At 38.8% G+C, this 25,790-nt stretch overlaps 1 pseudogene; it reads left to right on the forward strand.

The window, feature by feature from the left end:
* Nucleotides 1-964: 964 nt before the first annotated feature.
* LOC104992727 lies at nucleotides 965-1,870 on the forward strand (annotated as a pseudogene).
* The last annotated feature ends 23,920 nt before the right edge of the window (nucleotides 1,871-25,790 follow it).

Here is a 25,790-nt window from a genome sequence, read left to right on the forward strand (position 1 = left end):
CTATGAAGTTGTGCCTAACCATTTTCATCTGTGTATTTATCTAATGGCCTGTATACTTGCTGTGTTTGTGTTTATTTTGGGTGGTGTGTTACAAACATCATTAGCTTTCTTATAAGGTACACTAACTACCATACCGTTCATAAAATAAATAAGCTACCAAGACACATTGTGCAGCACAAGAAATATAGCCAGTATTTTATAACTATGAAGGGAGCCTATAAAGTTTTGAATCACTATGATGAACGCTTGAAACTAGCATAATATTGTAAATCGACTATACATCAGTTTTTAAAAGGTGGTAAAAATACTGTAAGTTGTAGGAGGTGGTACTGATGGTGTTGTTACGCTTTAGTAAATGGATTTGTGAATAGCCTTTCAGATAACCATCTATTAATAATAGAAAGACCCAATTAGATAGTATAGTTACTCAATGAAAAAAGGAGTTAGAGAAAAGTAAGCTATGGCCTGGGGAAAACAGGAGATATGAGAGACAGAAAATAAGCTGGGGGAGTTAAACTCACACATGTAGAATAATGACAGAGGAACAGTAAAATCAGGGGGAGACCTATCTGAAAGTGCATCGAGCTTTGTCATTAACTCCAAGCATCATATTTATAGGAGGACTGGTGATATGGAGAAATGGAGCATTTTTAAGGACAAACAGAAGTTTGTTTAAAGTCACACTGAATTTTTCAGTTTTGAAGAAATTTCCAGAGAAGCTTTCTTGTAGGACGTTTGAACTAAAGGGCTGGAGCTTGATGGAGAGATTTGGCAAAAGATCAGGATTTAAGAGCAACTGATTATAGATGAAGATTTAAAACAAAAATAAAGGACAGCAGCTTCTACAAAGTGAAGTTTTAGAACAGAAGGTCAAGGGATAAAATTGGAATCTTCTGATTGTTGACAGACTGGAGGAGAATGAGAAGCTAGAGATAGTGGAAAGGAGTAAAAGAAAAAGGGAGGAGTAGGGTAAAAGGGAGTTTGGGAAGGACTGAATCTGTCAACAGAACAATAGCACTGAGCTATCAAGGAGTATACAGCACAAGAATTATATAGCACAATGGGAGCTGGAAACCTTCCAGCCATCACACAAGAATAAGCTTCACATATTTTGGGCTTTCAACCTCCATTTGAGGATATTAGGTTTGGCCCCTTCACTGGATATTCGATGCTTATGAGGTGGTTTAGACAAATTAATGACCACTTCCACATGGTTCTATATAAGCCTCATGGGAAGAATAAAACAGCTGGAGAAACTGCTTCCGGGGCCTTGTCGAAGTTAACTCATGGATTGAAAGATGAATCATTAGTTTATATCTATCATTGCCAAAATCATTATTTTTGTCCAATTGGCTTTGAAACAACCCCTGTTAAGGTGAATAAAGCATTTAGCAGGGGTCCCCTCATACCACAGGAAGCAGAATATTGTATCTTAATTGGAGAATCAAGCAGAAAAATTCTGCTATTCACTGTACAAAATGGGCAGATATTATTACTGATCTAAACACTCAAAATCCAGAATGTTTATATATCTGGCCCCTAGAGAGGGGGCTGCAGTATCAAAAGACAAAGAAGGTTGGAGGAAATTTGCACTGCATCCTAGCATTCCAGAGACTTGGCTGGCAAAGATTTGGCCTTTGGAACTTTCCATTTGGAACCATTAGACAGGAATCACAGCCTCTAACACATGCCCAGGGAATTGCCAAATCTGAGACTGAAGACAACATCTCCAAGAAGCAGCACGGGCGCCTGGGCCAGTCTTTCAGTGCTAGTTTCCATCAGGACTCGACATGGAAAAAGATGTCCAGTATCTACAAGAGAAGGAACAGTGGCTACCTACCATGGTTACAGTGATTACAGGAATGATTGATGACGCTGGGTACCTACAGTGGCTGTCACACACAAAGCTGGTCTATGCAGGACTGCATTAAGGCAGTATGAGATTTTAAGTCTACGTTAAATAGGAACAGATCTTGTGGTACAAAGCATAACCTTGTAGATCCTCCAGTAAATAAGCTTGTGTATGATTGTGCTGTGCTGTGCTTAGTTCTCAGTCATGTCTGACTCTTCGCGACCCTATGGACTGTAGCTCATCAGGCTCCTCTGTCGATGGGGATCCTCCAGGCAAGCATACTGGAGTGGGTTGCCATGCCCTCCTGCAGGGGATCTTCCCAACCCAGGGATCGAACCTAGGTCTCCTGCATTGCAGGCAGATTCTTTACCATCTGAGCCACTAGGGTGATTTCAGATACATAAACAAATAAGCACAGATATTTTTGTCCTTTTAAAGTTAAGAATATTAAACATTCTGGACAGTTTTGCAAGGTCCAATAAAATTACATGTAAACAAATCAGACACAGTTTCACTCAATACCATCACGATTTGAAATACTTAAGCATGAAGTGTTTTCTTATGACTAGACCCCCAGATATTTGTGCAGTTCTATTCCTAAGCTCAAATTTTAAGGTACTAACTCTTTGCCCTTAAAAAAAAAATTGGGGCTGTTGACTTCTAGTTTTTCTCTTGTGGTTAAAGCCCATTTAAAACAATTTAGTGAGTCTAGAAATTCTTTTTACTTGTAGTAGTATCTTGCCTGCCTCATATTTTTCCTTATTAACTTTCTCAGGATTCTCAATAAAGAGGCAAAAGAGAAAAGACTCCAGGCACTGATCTTTTCTGCTGGTGCAGATGGGTGACTTAGTGCCTCACCTCAGATGTTCAGGATCTTCTTGGTATGTTGTTGTTATATGTTGACGAGAACTTTAGGTCTTGACTTCTGTAAGTCTACAATAAACCTTGGTTTAGGGATAGGGTAAACAAACAAGTGGGTTTCCCTGGTGGCCCAGTGGTAAAGAACCAACCTGTCAATGCAAGAGACGTGGGTTTGATCCCTGGGTTGGGAAGATCCCCTGGAAAAGGAAATGGCAACCCACTCCAGTATTCTTGCCTGGGAAATCCCATGGACAGAGGAGGCTGGCGGGCTACAGTCCATGGGGTCGCAAAGAGTTGGACACAACTTAGCCACTAAAACAACAAAAACAACATCAAGGAATAAGGGGCTTCCCCGATGACTCAGCGGGTAGAGAATCTGCCTGCAATGCAGGAGACACAGGAAACATAGATTCGATCCGGGGTCCAGAAGATCCCCTGGAGGAGCGCATGGTGACCCACTCCAGCATTTTTGCCTAGAGAATCCCATGGACAGAGGAGCCTGATGGGCTACAGTCCATAGGGTCACAAAGAGTCAGACTTGGCTGAAGTGACTTAGCACGCATGCACGTAAGGAATTCACTATGGCTGCAGCATAAAGTATGTGTCAGAAAATGTATTCAGCAAAGAAAGCAAATGCCACCTTCCTTAAAAAGGATTCTAGGTTAATGGCAGGAATAACTTTTGTTACTCACCCTAGTAATAGCTTCTGTGAGAGCTACATCATTTTATATGCTTCAAGACATGGTCCTGTATTCCTCTGCAGGCACCCCTCCCCCTCCACTGCACATGCTTGATGTGTATTGACAAAAACTAAGTAGAACTGAATCTTGTTACAGCTGGCTGGGTATAAAGTGCTTTTTATTATGCAAACTTCTCCCTGCCAGTGTTTACCCACCAAACATAAATTGAAGAGCTAGTTAAGCACTTATGTAACAAACAGGAGGAGTCAACCAATGCAATTCTGAATCTCTTTTTTAAAATATTTTTTAAACTAAAGGATAGCCTTATTATAATTGTTTGGAGAAATGTTCTCCAGCTTACACCTTCCTTTTAAATATATAATAAAGTGCCAAAGAGTCTTCTTTTGCAGACAAAATCAATGCTCCTAGCTATAAGACATGAAAGGTAAAGTTATTTTATTTTCTGTGAATAAATTTGAAAGTACTGATACTTGCTGGAAATATTTGTTTACCAGGTCTCTTGCCAATTCATGTATATATTCATTCAACAACATTTTACTATATATTATACCACTTAAGTACCAAGAACCATGCAATGTATCTGACATAATAGGCAGTGAAAACAGAAACAGTCCCTAATCATGTTTAGCTCAAAGTTAAATAACACAAATAAATATATAAACACTGAAATTTTTTGTAGAAAAGGAAAATGTGAATTTTTGAGAGCATAACACATATATTTTAAAAATTAGCCTGATTTGGAGATTGGTGAGAGCTTTCCTTAAAAATTATATTTAAGTTATAATCTAAACATCGAGTAAGCGTTAACTTGAAGGAGAAATAAGACTCTTCCAGACCAAGTCTACTGGGAATTTGCTAAGACAGATTCCAGGTGCTCTCACCACACACAAAAACAGATAACTATGTGAGGAACGAGATATTAATTAGCAATCATTTCACTGGGTGCTCAGGTGCTTCAGCACTGACTCTTTGCAATCCTAGGGACTGCAGTCCACTAGGCTCCTCTGTGCGTGGGATTCTCCAGGCAAGAATACCGGAGTGGGTTGCCATGCCCTCCTCCAGGGAATCTTCCCAACCCAGGGATCAAACCCATGTCTCCTGTATTGCAGGCAGATTATTAGTGCTGAACCACCAGGGGAGCCCAATCATTTCATTATGTAAATGTAAATCAAACCATCACGACGTACACCTTATGTGTATACAGTTTTCATTTTAAAAAGATTAAGTGGGGAGATGCTGTGGCTACAGGAAACTGGCAATGTTATCTTTACGTACTTATCCTCATCATATACCTTTGTAATTGGAGTGCAGAATGATGTGGTGGAGCTCCCTGTGGTCTTCTAAGAATGATATAAATCAGAGATCATAGGATAAATAGGCTTCACCTTGAGAAAGGAGTCAGATTACTTCCTGCCAGTAGATCAAGGGAGAGCTCTTTCTTTAAGGAATTCTGTAAGGGGTCCTCTACCAATTCTGTTTCCTTTAAGTCTTCATTCTCAGCAAAGAAATGGATCTAGCAAAAGTCTCCCACCAGGACACAGAAAGCAGGAAGATTTCTTTGGCAGTTTCCAAAAAGGAAGATGTTAGTATGAGACCACATCAAGTGATTGGTTTTAAACATCTAAAAAAAAAAAATACCTTGTCCTAGACTAAATAAAAATGAGGCAGCATAAGGCAGTAAAAGTACTTAACTTTCTCAGGTTTATGAATGAAGATTCAGAGCTAAAGAAGCAATGAACAGCCACAAAGATGTCGTCTAGGCCTTTTTGTGCCAGGAGAACTCAAGCACAAGGAAACATATTATCCTTTCCTTCAGAGAGTGACAGAGAATGATATTTTTTGACTGCCTATTGAATTTATTTCATTTTCTTAATGTAGCATCTCTCAGTACATGATTTCACATTTGTTTATGCTCATGTAGCCAACTGTGCATTTTTACAGAAAGAGATCCGAGCTTTGAAAAAGAAGCAACATTTTTCACCAAAATGTAAATTCCTGAACAGATCGCTCTTCCCTGAAATATAAAATGTGAATAACAATTTTTCTTTTAACATTTTGTAAAAGCCTTGTAATGGTTATCTCTCAAGCAGCTAAACTCAAACGAGGTTCTCTCTACAGATCAAATCACTTCAATGAGCCAAACAGGGCAACAGAAATGTCAGTAATTGCTATCCTTTTATCTGAAGTCCTGTCTTTATGAGTTAAAAAAAAAAAATCAAACTAGTCTTCAAAATCTCATCAAAGAAAATCAATCAAATGTGATAGCCAAAATGGTATTACAGAATCTGTTTTCATTTTTGATTAAAGTTTACATAAAGCTATTCAGAATCCAGACTTACTGCTATCTAAAATTTTAAATCATCCAAATGCTGTTGTGTGCTAAGAGTGTGCTTGCACACAGATGGAAAGTCCAAAAGAGGCATATTCCCTCTGACAACTGGTTCGGTGAATTCTTGAATGATCACAAAGAATTTATGTTGCTGTCCCTGTGGCCCAAACCTCTACTGTGTGAGCACCCCGTGGATTTGTAGCAATCAACTCGCCAAGAAGACCCCTGTAAAGCATTCTATCAGTTCTCAGAGTTTTCTTCTCCCTCACTTTTTTCCACTATTATTGATAGGGAGAGTTTTTCCCTCATTAATAGCTCACATTCAATTCTCATGCTCCTTTTGGTAAAGCTTCTCTTGCATCAAGGCTGTTAGAAGGAGTGGTGCACATCAGGCAGTGCCTGTTTCATTCCCTGTGAGCATCAAACAACTGTCATTCTGCTAAATGAGTTGTCATTAGCAGGCAGAGCTGTCTGGAGCCACACAGAAAGAAATCTAACTGAAGTAATGACTGTTGCAGGGGCCCTGATAGAGTTTAGAGGCTAGGGGTCCCCTTCCCCCACTTCCCAGTACCTTAAGCAGTCTTTCTAGAGTGGGGATGTGTGTCCTGGGACTGGTGACCTCAAATTACCTCTGAAATGTGGCACAGTACTTCACCTCTAGCATGAATATTCCCTCTTCTCAGCCAGCATTATTGGCAGGCACCTCATACACTGCCAAGCATGTACCAGAGTTGGGAATGATGACTTGCAAATATAAATTAGTAATGGTATCCTTAATTCACTTTAGAATTTCTGTGGGAAATTATGGCCTCGGCTTCCTTGGTCTTCTTTTATAGTTTTATTATGGTAATTTCAATATTAACCCCCAATTCAGACTTTATCATACTAATGAATATTCAACCCCCACACCTGTCTCTCTTTCTTTCATATAAATGGTACATTTTCATATGCCCATATTTCATTTTCTCATGCCAAAATGTGTATTTTGTGGTTTATTGCTTTTCTATTGAACTCCTAAATTTGGACAAAATTAAAAAATAATCATATTTGTGACGTAAGAACTTTTCTAAAGATGAAAAGGTTATCACACATTGATTCAAAAAAGCATTAATTATTAATAGATCCCTCTGAGAACAGTTGTTCCCCAGATGAAGTCTCTCACTACTTAGAGGCTTACAAAAATATTAATGGAAATCTTCAAGTTACTTTAAATATTTCAAAAGTTAGTACTTATATACTTGCCCAAAACAAGACTGCCTATAATGGACTAACTAAAATGTCAAGTTTCTTTCTTTTGGCTGGAGTTATATCATTCCTTCAAAATTCTCAAGGTGATCTCAGCAATTTTACCATTCCTCCCATGGATATATTATTGTACATAATATCTCAGTTCAGTTCAGTTCAGTTCAGTCGCTCAGTCGTGTCCAACTCTTTGTGACCCCATGAATCACAGCATGCCAGGCCTCCCTGTCCATCACCAACTCCCGGAGTTCACTCAGACTCACATCCATCGACATAATATCTACTGATATGCTACTGTTGTTGTTGTCATTTAGTCGCTAAGTCGTGTCCAATTCTTTTGTGACCCCATGGACCACAGCCTGCCAAGCTCCTCTGTCCATAGGATTTCCCAGGCAAGAATATTGGAGTGTGAGCCATTTCCTTTGCCAGGGAATCTTCCTGACCCAGGGATCAAACCTGTGTCTCCTGCTTGGCTGGTGGATTCTTTCCCACTGGAGCTGCCTGGGAAGCCCACTGATATGCTCTATATCATAACTAAATGAATCCTTGATTATAGTTATGTGCATTAATTTTCACATAATACCTAATAACTTCATTACATAGCATAGTCAGGATAAGAATATTAACCTTGAATATAGAGGAATTTGTGAAAAAACAAAGTTTGCAATCCCTTTACAAGAGTCATCAGCTAGTTAGTGAAGAGCAGAGAGCAGCAGTGCTGTCTGGAGATGAGGAGCTGGGCTGTCACCCAGGCTCCCCAACCAGCCCCTTCATCAATTTCTCAATATTTATCAACTTCACAATATTCAGTGCAAATATAAATCTGGGTAAAGTGACAGTCATTATGTCAGGTATCTCTATGAACATTTATCTCAGGCTGGTGATAAGCTCTTACTGGCATTCACACTTTTTAAAAGAAAAGTGAGGAAATGAATTATATTAAATAAATGTAACTTGTTGAACAAAATCTTTCAGAGTATAAACTCCACTGATGAGGGATTAAGAATAACAAAAGGGGTCTTGGAAGGTAGAAAGTGTGAAATTCAGCATTCTAATCTATTTACTCATGATCATTTTTATTTTTTATTGAGATATAATTGGCAAATAACATTGTATTAGTTTTGTGTGTACAACATAGTGATTTCATATATGTGTATATTACAAAATGATTATCACAATGTGCATATTTTTTAAACCAGACTACTTTAGCTAGCAAAACTTGCTTGCAGGTGCATAATAGATCTTAAATATTGTGGTTATGCATTACCACAATAGTTAACATTCATTTATCAGTTGTAATAGTTACAATTATTTTTCTTATGATGAAAACATTTAAGTTCTATTTTCTTAATAACTTACAAATATACAATACAGTATCATTAACTACTGTCATGTTGTATATTACATACATTACATAAGTAAGTTATACTTACTTATAACTGGAAGTTTGTACCTTTTTGACAACCATGGAATGAGTGAAGGTGGTTAATGATCATTTTTATCTCTAACTTTTGTTCTTGATAAGGTGGAGAAAATGCAGAAAACTACAGAGAAGAATATAACAGCCTATATTTAAACCCTCACCGAATTAATGGAAGTTTATGTTCTGTCATTTTTTGCTTAATTTATTTTATAAAATAACAAAGCTTTTTAAGTTAACATTAAAACCCTTTTTGATCTCTCATGCAATCCCAGTTCCCACATTTCTTCCCCAAACTCAACCATTGCCACGAATTTATATCTTCCTAATGAAGTCACAAAGAGTCAGACACGACTTAGCAGCTAAACACAACAATGTTTTGAAGCTTTTGTTGAATATATTCGTGTGTCCCTAAATAGTATATATTATTGCTTTATGTGAATTTTAAATTTTACCCAAATGCTATCATACTTTAGATATTACTTGGCACTTTGCTTTTATTAAACTCAACATTGTGTTTTAAATCACTTAGGTTTAGTTTTATTTTATTATTGAATAGTAATTATACCACAATTTATCTTAATGTTCTTACTAATGGACATTCAGGTTATTTCCTAATTTTTTGGGCTACAAACAATACTGCACTAAAAATAGTTATGTGTGTCTCCTGACACACATGTCTAGGAGGCAAGATGCTTAGGTAAAAATACAACAAATTCAAAGCCTTCCAATGGTTCTAGGATAAAAATCCACAGGGTTTAGATGATAAAAAGAGCTCATTAAAGCGAGCATGGGAGAGAAACAACATTATCTCTTTTGGTAACAGAACAGTCTTGATGAGGAGGTTAATATGTTTTAAATGGTGTCTTTACAAAATACATTAAATAGAACTAAGGAAAAATACATTTAATTTTTGATTACAGAATATCACTCCTTTCTGTAAGAGAAAACCATTCAAAGCAGGTAAAGTGATTACAGACATATTCAGTTTCCGACAAGAGCGTGTTCTCACTCCTGCATCCTCCCTTCTGGATCTGGCCTGAGTTCTGAATTTTCAGCATCACCTCTCCAGCGTAGTCCCTCCACTCTAGCCAAACCGCCCCACTTACCACACTCTAAGCAAAACTTCTATTGATACTTCACCTCTTCCATGCCTTTGCTCCTGGTGTGCCCAGCCTGGAGAGCCCCTGCCCCAGCTCATGGCGGTTTTTCTCTCCTTTCCATTCCTGTAATCTTAGTCTGAGCATCTCACTCATACTTAATCACTGGCATCTTTGTTGCAAGTGACATATGTTTTGACATAATGCAAATCAGGTCTTCAAGATCTCAGCCAAGCAGTTTTCAGATTCTGCTGCCTTCAAGTTAAAGGATTGTATAACAATGATACATTTATCCTAGTCTTTCCTCAGAGGCAGAACTTTTCTTTCAAGGTTTTGTGAGTCATAACAATGGTACCCATGTTAATGAGACTACTGTATTATAATAAACATAACCAGTATTTGTGAATAGTTTCCTATGGCTCCAGGTCTGTGCTAAATATTCGATATGTACTATTTCATCAATTCTTAAATGGCTCTGAAGAAATGAAGGCGCAAGAGATTAAATAAGTTGCTTTAGGTCACACAGCTGGTAGGCAGTTGAGTCAGGCTTCAAACACAAGTCTGTCTCATTTCGCAGCCTGATCACTTTACATTGCCTTCCCTGTTAATAATTAAAGAAATATGTTCCCTTTCTCTATAGAAAGCTATTTAAAAGTACAATATCCAAGGAAGGAAAAGCAGCAGGGAGGAGTAACGAGAGTGTTGAATCTGGATCCACTTCACCTTGAGTTCAAATTCTACCTCTATTATTTACTAGCAGCATGCAGAGTTATTCTTACAGTCCTAGTTTCTTTAAGATAGAATGTCCCCCAAGATCCTTGTCTGTTGATACACAAATAATATGCAGTCTTTGTAGATTTTCTTATTCTGTGTTGTCATAGCATTTGTTGCATTTCTCTGTTTCAGTAGCTATATCATATCATTCTTCTGTATATTTTTTCATCATATTCATTTTTTACCTACTTGATATGTTGGGGGCTTCCCAGGTGGCACAGTGGTAAAAGAATCTGCCTACCTAAGAATAAAACCACCATATGACCCAACAATGCCACGTTTAGGCAAATACCCTGAGGAAACCAGAACTGCAAAAGACACATGTACTCCAATGTTCATTGCAGTACTATTTACAATAGCTAAGACATGGAAGCAACCTAGGTGTCCATCAGCAGATGAATGGATAAAGAAACTGTGGTACAGATACACAATGGAATACTACCCAGCCTTAAAAAGGAAGGCATTTGAATCAGTTCTAATGAGGTGGATGAATCTAGAGCCTATTATACAGAGTTAGATAAGTCAGAAAAAGAAAAACAAATATCATATATTAATGTGTGAATCTAGAAAGATGGTACTAATGAGCCTACTTGTAGAGCAGCAATGAAGATGCACACATAGACAACAGACTTGTGGACAAAGGTGGGAGGGAGGAAGGAGAGGGTGAGCTGAATGGAGAAAGTATTATGGAAGCATATACATTACCATGTGTAAAATAGATAACCAGTGGAAATTTGCTGTATGACTCAGGGAATTCAAACTGGGGCTCTGTAACAACCTAGAGGGGTGGGTAAGAGTGGGAGGTAAGAGGGAGATTAAAGAGGGAGGGGACATGTGTACACCCATGGCTAATTCATGCTGATGTATGGCAGAAGTCAAACCAATATTATAAGGCACTCATCCTTCAATTAAAAATAAATACATAAAAAAAGAATCTGCCTGCCAATGAAGGAGACACAGCAGGTGCAGCTTCAACCCCTGGGTCAAGAAGATCTCCTGGAGAAAGAAATGGCAACCCATTCCAGTATTCTTGCCTAGAAAATTATATGGACAGAGGAGCCTGACAGGCTCAAGTTCATGGGGTCACAAAGAGTCAGACACGACTAAGCATGCATGTGTGCACAATGCCAGATACACGAACACAATGGTGAAATTCCCACAATAGCCCTGCTCTCATAGAACTTAGATTCCAACAGAGAGTGAGAGAGATAGTTAAATAAGAACAGATTTTTTAAAAATACCTTTATAAAAATATAAAGCTAGATAAATTCTATATAAAGAGCTAAAATTTGGGTGATAGAGAGCAATTTGCTAGCTATTTTAGACTGAGGAATAAGGAAAGACATCTCTGAGAAAGTGAAATTTAAGCTACTAAATGAATCACAAGAAGGATTTTAGCCTTGCAAATATTGGGTGAGAGGAAGTCTCAAGTAGAGGAAAGAGCTAGTAGAAAGAACCCAGGTTCTTGCCCTACTGGACCATGAGCTCCACCCAGAACCACTTTTATGCGTTTCTGATTGCTTCCCTATGGTGTATTTTAGCATGCTACTCTATTCTTTATTAATGAACTGCTGCTGAAATAATGTGTGCAATAAATCATATAATTTCTGTGCTTAAAATCTTTCAGTGACTTCTTATTGGATGCAGAATAAAGTCCAAAACTGTAATGTGAAAGCTTTAAGAAAATAAGAATCACACATGTCTGGTTTGCCCTATCTCCAAGCCCTGGCATGAAGTAAATGCTGTACTCATAGAACAACAATAAACAAACATGCAAAAGAACCTGAGCACTGTATCCCAGTCCTTCAGTTCCCCTCAAGGGATTACAACTCACTTTCCTGTTTATATTTTAAACCACTCCCTTACCAGTGCTGGCCCTTTGCCATTCAGCATATGCATTTTTTTTCTACCTGAAAAACAAAACCAACTGACAGTAACAACAAAAAAATATTTCCATTAGCTGGCACATTCTTCCTTCCTGAGTGACACAGATTCACTTGTCATTCACACTTGGAATGTTGTTTCTATCCACATTTGTAAGTTGTCCTAACATACCAGGTGGCGAACTGGTAAAGAATCTGCCTTCAATGCAGGAGACATGAGTTCAATCCCTGGGTCAGGAAGAGGAAATGGCAACCCACTCCATTCTTCTTGCCTGGAAAATTCCATGGAGAGAGGAGCCTGGTGGGCTGCAGTCCATGAAGTTGCAAAGAGTCAGACATGACTGAGCAACTGAGCAGGCACATCTAATGTACATAACCACCTAATCAATGAGCGTATTTTTCTTCTCACCTTACTAGACTACTAGACTTCCTCTGATGCTGCCAATCTCATGTTCCTGTATTTCACAGAACATTGCTTCTGATAAAGAAACTCACTTCACGGCAAAAGAAGTGTGCAATGGGCCTATGGTCATGGAGTTCGCCATTATATCTTACTATGATCTTCACCTCCCTGAAGCAGCTGGTTTAAGAGAATGGTGAAATGGACTTATTACAGTTCCAGTTAAGTGGCAATTCTTTGCAAGACTGGGGCAAAGTTCTCTAGAAGGCTGTGTATGCTTTGAATCAGCATCCAATATATGATATGACACCTCCAAAAGCCAGGATGCAGGGGTCCAGAAATCAAAGAATAGAAATGGGAAAGGACCATTCAGTAATACCCCTCGTGACCCACCAGCAACATTTTTGCTTCCTGTTCCTGTGACTTTATCCTCTGCTGGCCTAGAGAGCTTAGATCCAGAGAGAGGAATGCTTCCACCAGGAGACACAACAATGATCCATTGAACTGGAAGTTAAGACTGCTCCCTGGCCATTTTGGAGCACCCCTCAAATAAAGTCTGTCACTGTCTCCATTGTTTCCCCATCTATTTGCCATGAACTGATGGGGCCAGATACCATGGTCTTTAGTATTCTGAATGTTGAATTTTAAGCCAACTTTTTCACTCTCCTCTTTCACTTTCATCAAGAGGCTCTTTAGTTCTTCTTTGCTTTCTTTCATAAGGGTGGTGTCATCTGCATATCTAAGGTTATTGATATTTCTCCTGGCAATCTTGATTCCAGCTTGTGCTTGATCCAGTCCAGCATTTCTCATGATGTACTCTGCATATAAGTTAAATAAGCAGGGTGACAATATACAGCCTTGACGTTCTCCTTTCCCGATTTGGAACCAGTCTGTTGTTCAATATCCAGTTCTGTTACTTCTTGACCTGCATACAGATTTCTCAGGAGGCAGGTAAGGTGGTCTGGTATTCCCGTCTCTTTCAGAATTTTCCACAGTTTGTTGTGTTCCACACAGTCAAAGGCTTTGGCATAGTTAATAAAGCAGAAGTGGATGCTTTTCTGGAACTCTCTTGCTTTTTCAATGATCCAATTGATGCTGGCAATTTGATCTCTGGTTCCTCTGCCTTTTCTAAATCCAGCTTGAACATGTGGAAGTTCACAGTTCACGTATGGTTGAAGCCTGGCTTGGAGAATTTTGAGTATTACTTTGCTAGTGTGTGAGATGAGTGCAATTGTGCAGTAGTTTGAGTATTCTTTGGTATTGCCTTTCTTGACTGGAATGAAAACTGATTATTTGGGCGAGGGGTGGGGGGGGGAGCTCCAAAATCACTGCAGATGGTGACTGCAGCCATGAAATTAAAAGACGCTTGCTCCTTGGAAGAAAAGCTATGACCAACCTAGACAGCATATTAAAAAGCAAAGACATTACTTTGCCAACAAAGGTCCATCTAGTCAAAGCTATGGTTTTTCCAGTAGTCATGTATGTATGTGAGAGTTGGACTATAAAGAAAGCTGAGTGCCAAAGAATTGATGCTTTTGAACCATGGTGTTGGAGAAGACTCTTGAGAGTCCCTTGGACAGCAAGGAAATTGAACCAGTCCATCCTAAAGGAAATCAATCCTGAATATTCATTGGAAGGACAGATGCTGAAGGTGAAACTCTAATATTTTGGCCACCTGTTGCAAAGAACTGACTCATTTGAAAAGACCCTGATCCTGGGAAAGATTGAAGGCACAAGGAGAAGGGGACAACAGAGGATGAGATGGTTGGATGGCATCATCGACTCAATGGACATGAGTTTGAATAAACTCCAGGAGTTGGTGATGGACAGGGAAGCCTGGCATGCTGCAGTCCATGAAGTCGCAAAGAGTCGGACACAAGTGAGCAACTGAACTCAACTGAACTGGCCATTTTGAATTCCTTATGCTTATAAACCAACAGGCAAATAAGAGTCATGGTGTTGGCTGGTATGATTATTCCTGAATATTACAAAGAAATTACTATTACTCCATCATGGAGATAGGGAAGAGTGCACGTGGAATCAATACAAAAGATCTCTTAGGACATCTCCTAGTATTAACATACCCCGTAATTAAGGTGAAGGGAAACTACAGCAACCCAACCCAGGCCCGACTGCAAATGGTGCAGGCCTTTCAGGATTGAAGATTAGAATCACCCTATCAGGTGAAGAAGCATGTTAGTTGAAGTGTTTGCTGAAGGCAAAGGAAATATAGAATGGGTAGTAGAAGTTATAAACACCAGCTAGACTACGTGACCGCTTATGGAAATGAGAACTATAACTGTCATGAGTATTTCCTCCTTATTTTCCTATGCATATGCTTGTGTGTGTGTATATATGTATGTATATGTATATATGTATATTATATGCCTTTCCTGGTGACTGTATGTATATGGCTTTCCTGGTGACTCAGACAGTGAAGAATCTGCCTGCAATGTGTAAGAACCAAGTTTGATCCTTGGGTCAGAAAGATCCCCTGGAAGGGAATGGCAACCCACCCCAGTATTCTTGCCTGGAGAACTCCATAACAAAGACTACAGTCCATGGGGTTGCAAAGAGTTGGACACGACTGAGCAACTGACACACTTATTCTATTTCTCTGGAAAATCCTAACATATTCCCTCTTTCCTAAACTTTTGGTTTTCCTTTTATTTCTCCAGTTACCCATTTATCTTCCTCATGAGTTGTTCACTCCTCACTTTCCTGCCCTAAGTAATTTATGCTCATCTCTTTGTTCTTTTTGATTTATGCATAATACCTGAAGAAATAAACCCAAACTCATAGCAACACCTAATGCCTATATAACTATAATACTCATATCTTACTGTTACCCTAGATATTGCCTGTATGTCACAGACCTGTATAATAATGGTCATTATTTACTGATTGCTTATCACAATATAGGAACTGAGCTTAAAACTTTACAAATGCTTTTTATTTCTCCAAACTTCTGAAGTAGAGGAATAATTATTTTCATTTTACACAGGAGGAAACAAGGGCTTTGACAGGTTAATCGTTTTGCCCAAGACTACACAAATAGGGACAAATCTGGTCTTTGAATACAAGTTGCCTGACTTTGGAGTCCATGGTCTTAAGCACTATATTATGTTGCTTTATATTCAAGGGTTATTTAAGTTAAATTCTTTCATGCATCTTAATTGCAAATTGTGTTGAATATAATTCATAAGGATCCAAACTGAATATCATGTATTCAGAAAAGATTTTCCTAAAAATATGCTTCTGCCTAAGGAAACCTTATGTTTTACTGTTCTATTTGTTTAAAATTGCTTATCTGTGCATTTCTTCACAAAGCTTTTCTTGGAAGAAGAACCTTCAGGATAAAACAAAACCTATTAAAGCACAGAATGTATCTGCTTTGATCAATGGTTCAGGATAAAATTTCCAGCCTGGATTTTTGTTTTGTTTGGTTTTGTTTTACTTTGCTCTTGGTTAATGCTCTAGTGGGCTCTTTACACCAGGAAATGGTGGATAATCAGTTTATTAATGAATGAATTTCTTTTCTCTAAGGAAGTAGATGAGACAGACATACGGAGAAGAGATGCTTAACCAGGTTATTAGACAAATGGATCAAACATTCAAGTGTATAAAGGCAAAGCAAAATGCTGAAACAGAGAGTGGGTAAGGGCATGGGGCTGCAATTAGATATGAGTTCCGCAGCCACCTTGAAATTTGACCATGGGAAATCATTTACACAAGGTTGCTCCATATTTGCATGTGTCATATTCCTCATGTATAATGATAGTAATAGCTACTTCTTAAGATTCTTGTAAGTGGTAATAAGATCTGCTGTGGGTAAGATAGTGCCTTGAAAAGTGAGAGTGTTAGTCACTCAGTCATGTCGACTCTTTGTGACCCCACGAACAGTAACCTGCCAGGCTCCTCTGTCCATGGAATTCTCCAGGCAAGAATACAGGAGAAGAATCCCTTCTCCAGGGGATCTTCCCAACCCAGGGATGGAACCCAGGTTTCCCTCATTGCAGGCAGATTTCTTTACCATCTGAGCCACCAAGAAAGCCTTACACACAGTAAATATTCAACCAAAGTTGGCTGGGTTATTATTACCTATGCATTCTTAACATCCACCTACTCTGAATGCTCTACCATGAGACCACATGCCAGGCAGTCATGGCTGCTGTCCGTAGCATTGCAGTGTATTCTATCAGACATGCCATCTGGTTTAGATAGATATTAGTATATGTTTCTAATTCCACCTTAGAAGAGGAAGCATGCTAGTGAGCCATGACTGCTTAATGACAGGAAAACCACCTGGAATCCCTACACACTTAGCAAGGTGTGGCAACATTAACAGTTTGTGTAGAATAGAGAAAAATTAGACTTAACTCTATCTTGTTTCAGTCTCATACCTGACTTAATCAAACTGTCTGAATATATAAACAGCATGAAGATTGAAAAGCAAGCCCAGGGAAATCCAGAGAAATATTTTGTATTTTTACACAGACTGTTTCATGGGCTTCCCAAGTGGCGCTAGAGGTAAAGAATCCGCCTGCCAATGAAGGAGACAAAAGAGACTCCAGTTCCAGAAGACTCCCAGAGGAGGGTGTGGCAGGCCACTCCAGTATTCTTGCTTGGAGAATCCCCATGGACAGAGAAGCCTGGGGGGCTACAGCACATAGGGTTGCACAGAGTCAGATACAACTGAAGCAACTTAGCACACACACTTGCATGGTAAAAATAGTCATCCAAATTTATCTACAGTAATTATATTTCACATCTGTATTTACTGTGTATGGTACTTTTTCTGTACATACTAGTTAATTTGATCCTTATAAAAATACTGTAGGCTAAGGAAACTACCATTTACCTATCACCAATTTATATGTTCTAAATATTTTCATTCTTGGAAGTTTGGTATAAATTTTCTGATTTCATGGTTAGTGTGCCACAAAGAGCATTCGCTCCAAAGTTTCCTCATTTAAGAGACTATGACTTTCTCCTAGGATACTTTTATGCTGTAATAAAGTCCTAATTAATGGATTTATCCATTTACTGTATAATAACAATGACAACATTAGGTTGTGCAAATCCAAGAGCTTCGTATTACTGAGTTAGCATGTATTTTCCCATTCTGTCTAGGTTCTCTAGCCCCAAAACACTTTTAGTCATGAGCTTCACTATTAAAACATGATCTCTCAGGAAGTGCTTGCAAAATGTTAAAGGAAGACACAGAAGGAGGAAAGAGGAAACTGATGGCTCAGGGAAAATTGCCTAACTTCCCTTTCTCCTGTGGCACCACTCTTTCCATTTTCCCTACAGAGGCCCTCACGTTTCCAAATCAGGTTCCTTTTGACCAACACACAGCAAGAAGCCAAAATGCTAAGATGCCGAGTTTGTAGCACAAGAGGATTTATTCACAAGGCAGCTAAGTGAGGAGATAGCAGTACACATCAGAGACTTGGGGTATTTGTGAGATGGAGAATAAAGAAACAGGGTGTCTGAGATGTGGCGAGCATGGGAAAAAGTGATCAGAAAAGGTGCAGACTCTTGGTTCTACACAGGCATACCTAGGGACAGGCCCTGCACATTCAAAAGATTACCGTGCACACACATATGCCCTGTGGAAGGGTCAGTGGTGCCATCCAGTATTAACCAGCTCTGCTCAAACAAGATACAGCTGACTAACTCCAAGTTCCCAGGAAAACAACTCAGGCCAGCGTCCTGCTTAGGCTGTGTGCTGCTTGAAGGGCATCCTTGCCTTTTGTGGCAACAATTAAAACCTCCTTGATTAGTGAAGGCAGGTTAAAGGTGAAATGGGTTTGACTAATGATTACCTGTGGTTTTACTCAAGCTGCCAGCATTCTAGCCACTCTCCTAGACCTGACCCTCCTTTAGCTGAAATTTAAGATGCCCCTAAGTACAGAGGACACATCACTGATTCCATGCAGTTCTGTAGAAACAGCTGACTAGGGACCACTTGGCAGGATTGTTCAAGATGCTCTTGGCAACGTGTTTGATATCTCATCCCGGGAGCTCCCAAATAGGTCTCTCTGGCCTGTGACATCCTCTCTCAATGCAGCTACAGCTTTGTGCATCTCCTTTGGGGAGGAAGCACCTCACAACCAGCTGTTCCCTCAGTGCATCTCTGACCTTGATCTGGGTCACAGATCAGTGAACCAATCTTGCATCCCTCAGTGCCTCTAAGTTCCATGCACCCACACAAAATCAGGATGAGAACTCAGTGTTCTTTCACATATTTTGAGCAAAAATAAAACCCTCAACTTTGTACATAGCAAAAATAATGCAAATCTTCCCCAAATCTAATAAATGCAAATCTTTCTCAATCTAGTAAACCTATATTTGAGACAACAAGTAAGTTCATCCAAATGGATGTTTATTTTCAAATCGCTGAATGCATATGTAAAAACCACCATTTTCCCACACACTAGAAAATTCTATGATTAATACTATCAACATCATTTGAAATTCAAGTTTACTAATATGCTCTTTACTCTTGCACAAAAACTCAAAGTCCCATTCTGACAAGGTTGGACATGCTTCTTTTGTAGAAGAGATTAATTATATTTACATAAAGAAATAGAAAACAATATTAGCATGACATTTTCCCCTCTACTTTGAAGACTCACTTTTCATATAACTGTTTGTGACTGTCTCCTTTTAGGGGTCAGTGCAATTCTAAAAGATTTCAGCTGACTCAGAAAAAAAAAAGTGTCATTGGGTTCAATTAAGATGTGTTCAAATTAGCACACTTTTTTTCTTATCTCACTGTGAAATATACTCAAGAGTAACCCTGTGGGCTATGGAAGGAAGTTCCATTTCTGGTTGTCCTCCTGTCATCACTATTGCTCTCACTATGTGTCTGGAAGTAAATGGAAGGGGGATCCTTAATAGAGAGAAGCTGTTCTCATTCTAATTTCCGGACCAAGTACCCCCAGGGCATCAAATTCTGATTCCCTGAGAGTGACACCACAGCCTCTGCCTTTAGGAAAGCAATGCTGGTTCAAAACTCAAGGAATCCACTCACCCACCTTAACTAATAAAACCGGCACATGTATAGCACTTTCACACAAATACCTTTCACATATATTATGTGAAATCTGTCCCCAAACCTAATGAAGTGGATATTTTAAAGATTAAAAGTCTCTTACTATATGTCCAATAAAGTAAATCATGAAGGTGACTTATCAAGTCAGACAGCACATTAGTGGTGGAGATAGGATTCAAAGCCAGACATTAGACTAAAGGAAAGGCCATCTTGCTATGGCCCTTCCCCACCCCCTCTTTTAGAGTAGTAACATGCCTGAATATAACCTATTGTATCACTCTGTGTACTGCTATATTATATCATTATGTACCTGCATGCCTGTGAAGTAGTAGATCATCAGATCTTCTGTGTAGAGAAACATACATGCAAGCATACACACACACACATTTGGGTATGTCCCCTGAATGTGTATAATGCATACACATATACATACCACACAAAATTCTATCCCAAGATTCACTTTCTAAGAAGCAGTGTTCTTACAGATTGTTATTTGTATTATCATGAGATTTTTTTTTTATTGAATAGTGACCACAGTATGAGTGGTCAAACAATCTTTATGCTAAGTTTGTGCTAAGGAACCACCATCAGTAAATCTAGATCCCCCCTCCATATACCAACTACCCTTCGATTAACTGCACTGATCCAATTAAAGAATGTATTGAATGGAACTGAATCATAGAGTCAGAAAGTGGAGCATTTCTTTCACTTTCAAAAAGTGAAAGCTTTTTATATAAGATCATTATATCATTTTCATTGTTTCCTTGTAGGAAGAGAAAGAATAGTATTTGTTTAACATGTTCTAATACAAAGAGAACTTTAGCACAGAATATCTGGTTCAATCTTCCCATTCACCAATAAAATTAAAAAGTAGCTGTGGTTTTTTTTTAATCCCATTTCCCAGATGAGGCCCAGAGACCCTAAATAAATGGCCCATGTCCTCATACTGATAGGGGCCACAGTCTGAATCCCAACACAGGGATCGACTCTTGAGCTAATGTGTCTTTCCTCTCACCACTCCACATGCCAGGAGTACTCCAGAAGGCGCGAGAGGGTGGGAAGCTAAACTGAGGGAATCGGGGAAGACAGGCTTGACTTGTGCAAATCCAGAGCCAAGGCAAAAGCTAGATTCCTGTGTTCTCATTTCTACTGTTGGGCTGTCTTTGCCCACCCTAACCTTGTCACAAAACAAGGGGAAGCAGATCCTGGAGAAGGAAGAAAATGAAGGGAGATACCAAGTACTCAAGAGGGTGCTCTCGTAGATCATTTACTATCTGGAACGAAGACACAGAGTGGTGGATTAGTTAAAGTTGCTTTAGTTGCCACAGTCTTTATCACCTCTTCCCCTCAACAAAGATATAATATTTATTGTAGAAAATGTGGTTTATATTCAAACACAGTTTCAACACAATCTTCTAGCCACACCCTTCCTCCAGTGCTTTCAACCAGATTATTACCCCTAAACTTCTTGCTATAGAAATGCGAGGCCATCAGTTGTTCCTTTATATTACAGCTAATGCTTCTTTATTTCCTAGGGAAGTGATCCACCCCACCCTGGTATAACCCATAGTATGCTGTGTGGGTAGCTATGAGAGAGTGCAAGACAGAGATTCAATTCTCAGTTATGGACAAAGGAAAGTTTATACAAAAATTAGACCAAGAAGTTGAAGTAAGAAGTGGGGAGGATAGTAGAGGAGACTTAGAGGAGTTACGGAATATTAATAGAAATATTCCTAATAAAACTCAAGCACAGATGTACAAGGTCAGATTTCGGTGTGGGGGGGAGGAATCACTAAGGAAAAGTAAATAATTTGAGGGGGGGAAAGTTTAAAAATGTCTTCATTACAGCGACAATTTGGGGCAAAAATAAAATCAGTAGAGGAAGAGAGCTATCAGGACTTCATACGCTACAAAGCCTAAATTAGCTTTCAGTTTGGGAGAAAGTACACTACCAGATGCCAGGTTCAACCAAAATGCCTCTGGCAAAGGCAGAAACACTAACAAAGCAACCTGCAGCTGAGGAACAAATGGCTGGGCATTAAACAGAGAGGCCGGTCCTCACACACCAGCTCCTTCAAAAAGACTGATGTCTGTGCCCTGGGACATCACAGGAACTTTCCACACGTAATGTGCCTTCATGAGATCCAGAGAGCTGCCACAAACCAAACCTCTGTTCTACATCCTAGAGCTATTAAATACAATAAAATAAAATGTATATAGCACTCAAAGCACCTAAGCAAAATTTAAGCTTAAAATTTATTAAACCTGCCCTAGGATGATTTTTCCCACACACTTCAAGGAACAGGGGAATATGCGCCCAAGAATTTTGTACTGGTAAGAAAACACAACCTCAAGAACAACAGAATGAGTCAATCTTAAAGGAAATCAACCCTGAATACTCATTGGAAGGACTGATACTGAAGATGAAGCTCCAATACTTTGGCCACCTGATATGAAGAGCTAACTCATTAAAAAAGACCCAGATGCTGGGAAAGATTGAGGGTAGGAGGAAAAGGGGATGACAGATGATAAGACGGTTGGACGGTATCACTGATGCAACAGACATGAACTTGGGCAAACTCCAGGAGATGGTGAGGGACAGGGAGGCCTGGCGTGCTGCAGTCCATGGGGTCGCAAAGAATCTGACATGACTTGGCAACTGAACAAAGAAAACACAACCTATTCAGTAAAATTGTTACAATGGTCATAAAAAGGATCAAGTGTCTCATTCATTTATTTGTGTCTTCAAATATTCAAAAACACCTACCTTGTACCAGTTGGGCTCTGTGCTAGACACTGGAAATACAAAACAAATATATCTGATTTTTCAAATGATTCCTCTCAGTAGACTCTATACTGATTGAATCTGACTCAGAATCTGCTTTTGATTCGGAGCCCCAGGTTCTGATAGACCAGAGAGGGAACCAAGAAAGTTTTGAGAATAGCATCTTGGGAGAACCAGTTGCAGGAATAGGAATGGGCAGCTTGGGGATCCTGTAGGCACTTGATCTCTTCAAACATTTAAAGAGCTAATTGTCACATAGAGGGTAGGTGTGTCCTGTCAGGTCCAGAGGACAGAACCACAGAAGTCATAGAGATATTTTGACTTAATAAAAACAAGGAGCCGACAAGAATTCCCTAGTGGTCCAAATTCAATCCCTGGGTGAGGAGCAACTAAGATCTTGCGAGCTCACAGAGCAGACAACAACAGCAACAATAACAACACAGCTAAACAATCTAAGACAATAATAATAATAAATAAGGAGCAGAATGAGCTGCCTTAGAAAAGTGTGAATGTACTAACTGAAAATACTCAAATAGAAGCTGAATAATCATCTAATTAGAACTATCGTAAGGAGGCTTCCAGCTCTTGTCTAAATTAAATCTGTTAATCTCTGTTAGATTTTGGAAGAATCTATCTTATTGATTCTTTTTATATTGACTGTCATAAGATTAGCATTTCATAACTTTAAAATTATGCTTTATTATCTATATTGGGAATTTTTTACTGATAGGATTATAAAAATGTGGACTCAGGAAGCAATAAATACACTCAACTTTGTGGATCAGGATGGAATAGGTGTCTTTAGTTCTCTAGGCTCCTGGTGAAGCCCAAGTCTCAGAAATTTATTTAAAAGTCCATTTCTCCTATTTTCACCTAAGTTTCACACTGAAAAAATAGTAAGGGTATCAATGGTACTTCCTCAAAGTGCAAGCCTAAGCATTCTTACAGTTAGGGACCACTTGGTTACTGCTTTTTAGACGGAAATAGCTCATTATCATTCGTTGGTCATGAAATACACATTTTAAGCACTTTATGGCCAAGTATGCATCATTTGTATGAATGTTACCTTATTTAATTGAATGTCTGGCCAGCCAGTTGTTATTTTGGTCCTGGGTATTACAAGCCATCTTGATGGAGGCTATCAAATTGCTTTCCAAATCTGTTGAACTGGCAGTTGTTATAGGATTAACTGGATCAACAGAGTCTAGAGAATCTGAAGTTGAATCAGAATTGGATTCCTCTACTAGATAATCTTTATCCTCTTTGGAATCATCCAAAAAATCTTTAATACTCCTGTTTCTCCTTATAAAAGTCAATTCTTTAACACTAAGAAATTTTTACTGTTTTGTTGGAGCTTTTCTGAGCACTTTAGTCTCCTTCTATAATTGGATAAATAAAAAATACAGTGTGTGGGTCTGTGTGCTCAGTCATGTGTGACTCTTTGATACCCCCTGGTATGCAGCCCACCAGGCTCCTTTGTTCATGGTATTCTCCAGGCAAGAATACTGGAGCGGGTAGCCATTTTTCTCCTCCAGGCCATCTTCCCGACCCAAGGATCGAACCCTCCTCTCCTACATTGGCAAGTCAATTCTTCACCACTGAGCTATCTGAGAAGCCCAAAAAGTACAGTAGAAACATATAAAAATGGGTAATGGAGTGACAGAGTAGGTGTCAAATATTAATGTAATTTAGAACTATAATATTTGGAAAGTGAAAGTGAAGTCGCTCAGTCATGTTCGACTCTTTGTGACCCTCTGGACTGTAGCCTGCCAGTCTCCTCTGTCCATGGGATTTTCCAGGCAAGAGTACTGGAGTGGGTTGCTATTTCATTCTCTAGGGGATCTTCCCAATCTAGGGATCAAACCTGGGCCTCCCACATTGCAGGTAGATGCTTTACCGGCTGAGCCACCAGGGAAATCCAATATTTGTAAGGGTGATGCCAATCATAAGGACAGACTAGTCTGAAACAAAAGTATATGGAAAAGTTTATAATATAATCAAAAGGTGCCCCAATTAATGGTATTGGTTTCTTGGGGGAAACCTAGATTTCTACTTTTTGGCATTATAATTTTTAATCAAGATTTTTTAAATTATATATAAATAGAGTAAGCCATACTGACAGTAGGAGAATATAAATTTTTCTTTTGAATGACATCATGGTGGAGAAAGTCTTTCTGGGCATGACACCAAAAGCAGAAGCCAAAAGGAAAAGACTGATAAATGTAATTACCTAAAAATTAAGTAAAATTATCCCATATAACAACAAAGATAATAATTAAATACAAACATAAACTGGGAAAACTATTTGCAACATATTTGAGGTGAATACATAAATAGTTCTTAAAATGAATATGAAAAAGAGAAAAAAGTAACCCCCCAAATTGCCTTAGGACATGAAGAAGCAGCCAGTAAAGAAGAAATAAAAATGACTCATGTTTTAAAAGCTGACTCATTAAAAATCAAATAAATAAAAATTATAAAGACAATACAATGTAATATTTATCTATTAGAGTGGAGGATAAAAGGATAATATCCAAGAGGTAAAGAAATAGGATCTTTCATACTCTGCTGGTGGGAGTATAATTTTTAAAACATTAATCACTCAAACAATTAATTTAAATGTTTTAAAACCTTTCTTGCATGCAGATTGCAGAGTATATTGAATCAATTAATATATCCTTGACACAGAAATTCTCTTTCTAGGAACTTATCCTAAGGGGAAAAAAAAATTAGATGTATGTAAAAGCATAAAATGAAATAGCATCCATTAAGAATTACAATGTAAGCTTACACTATTTTCATGGAGAGGTATTTATGTGATTTCCAATAATTTTCTGTTTTAAAAGATACTGCCGTAAATTTCCTTCTGTATATATTGATACATTTATTCACAAAAAGAGAGTTTCTTGCTCAGGTACGATTAGTCATCCCACACCCTTACCTTCTCTATGCATAGCTGTCTCATTCGTCTCACACAAATTCCAGGTCTTCTCCCTTTGAATCTGCCATTTAGGATTCTCTCTCTCTCTTTCTTTCATCTAAAATCTGGAATTAATGGTATGATCAGTGTGTTATTGCTCACCCTGAGCCATAGCCATCAGATAAAAATAGTATTAGCTTTTGGATCAACAAATCCGTTAAACCGCAGGTGTAAATACAGGAGAAACACTTCTACCATTACGTCTACCTTCACTTTGGATCATGTAAGAGGCAAGTTGGGAACGTAACTCCAATCCCCTAACTAAATAACCAATCATCAGAGCCTTCCAGATGAGTTGTTTCAGTTCCTGGAGGTAGCTCAATGATAAAGAACCCTCCTGCCAATGCAGGAGACACAGAAGATGTGAGTTCAATCCCTGGGTCAAGACAATCCCCTGGAGGAG

This window comes from Bison bison, unplaced genomic scaffold (assembly GCF_000754665.1).
Source record: "Bison bison bison isolate TAMUID 2011002044 unplaced genomic scaffold, Bison_UMD1.0 scf7180017864222, whole genome shotgun sequence".
Classification (NCBI taxonomy): domain Eukaryota; kingdom Metazoa; phylum Chordata; class Mammalia; order Artiodactyla; family Bovidae; genus Bison; species Bison bison.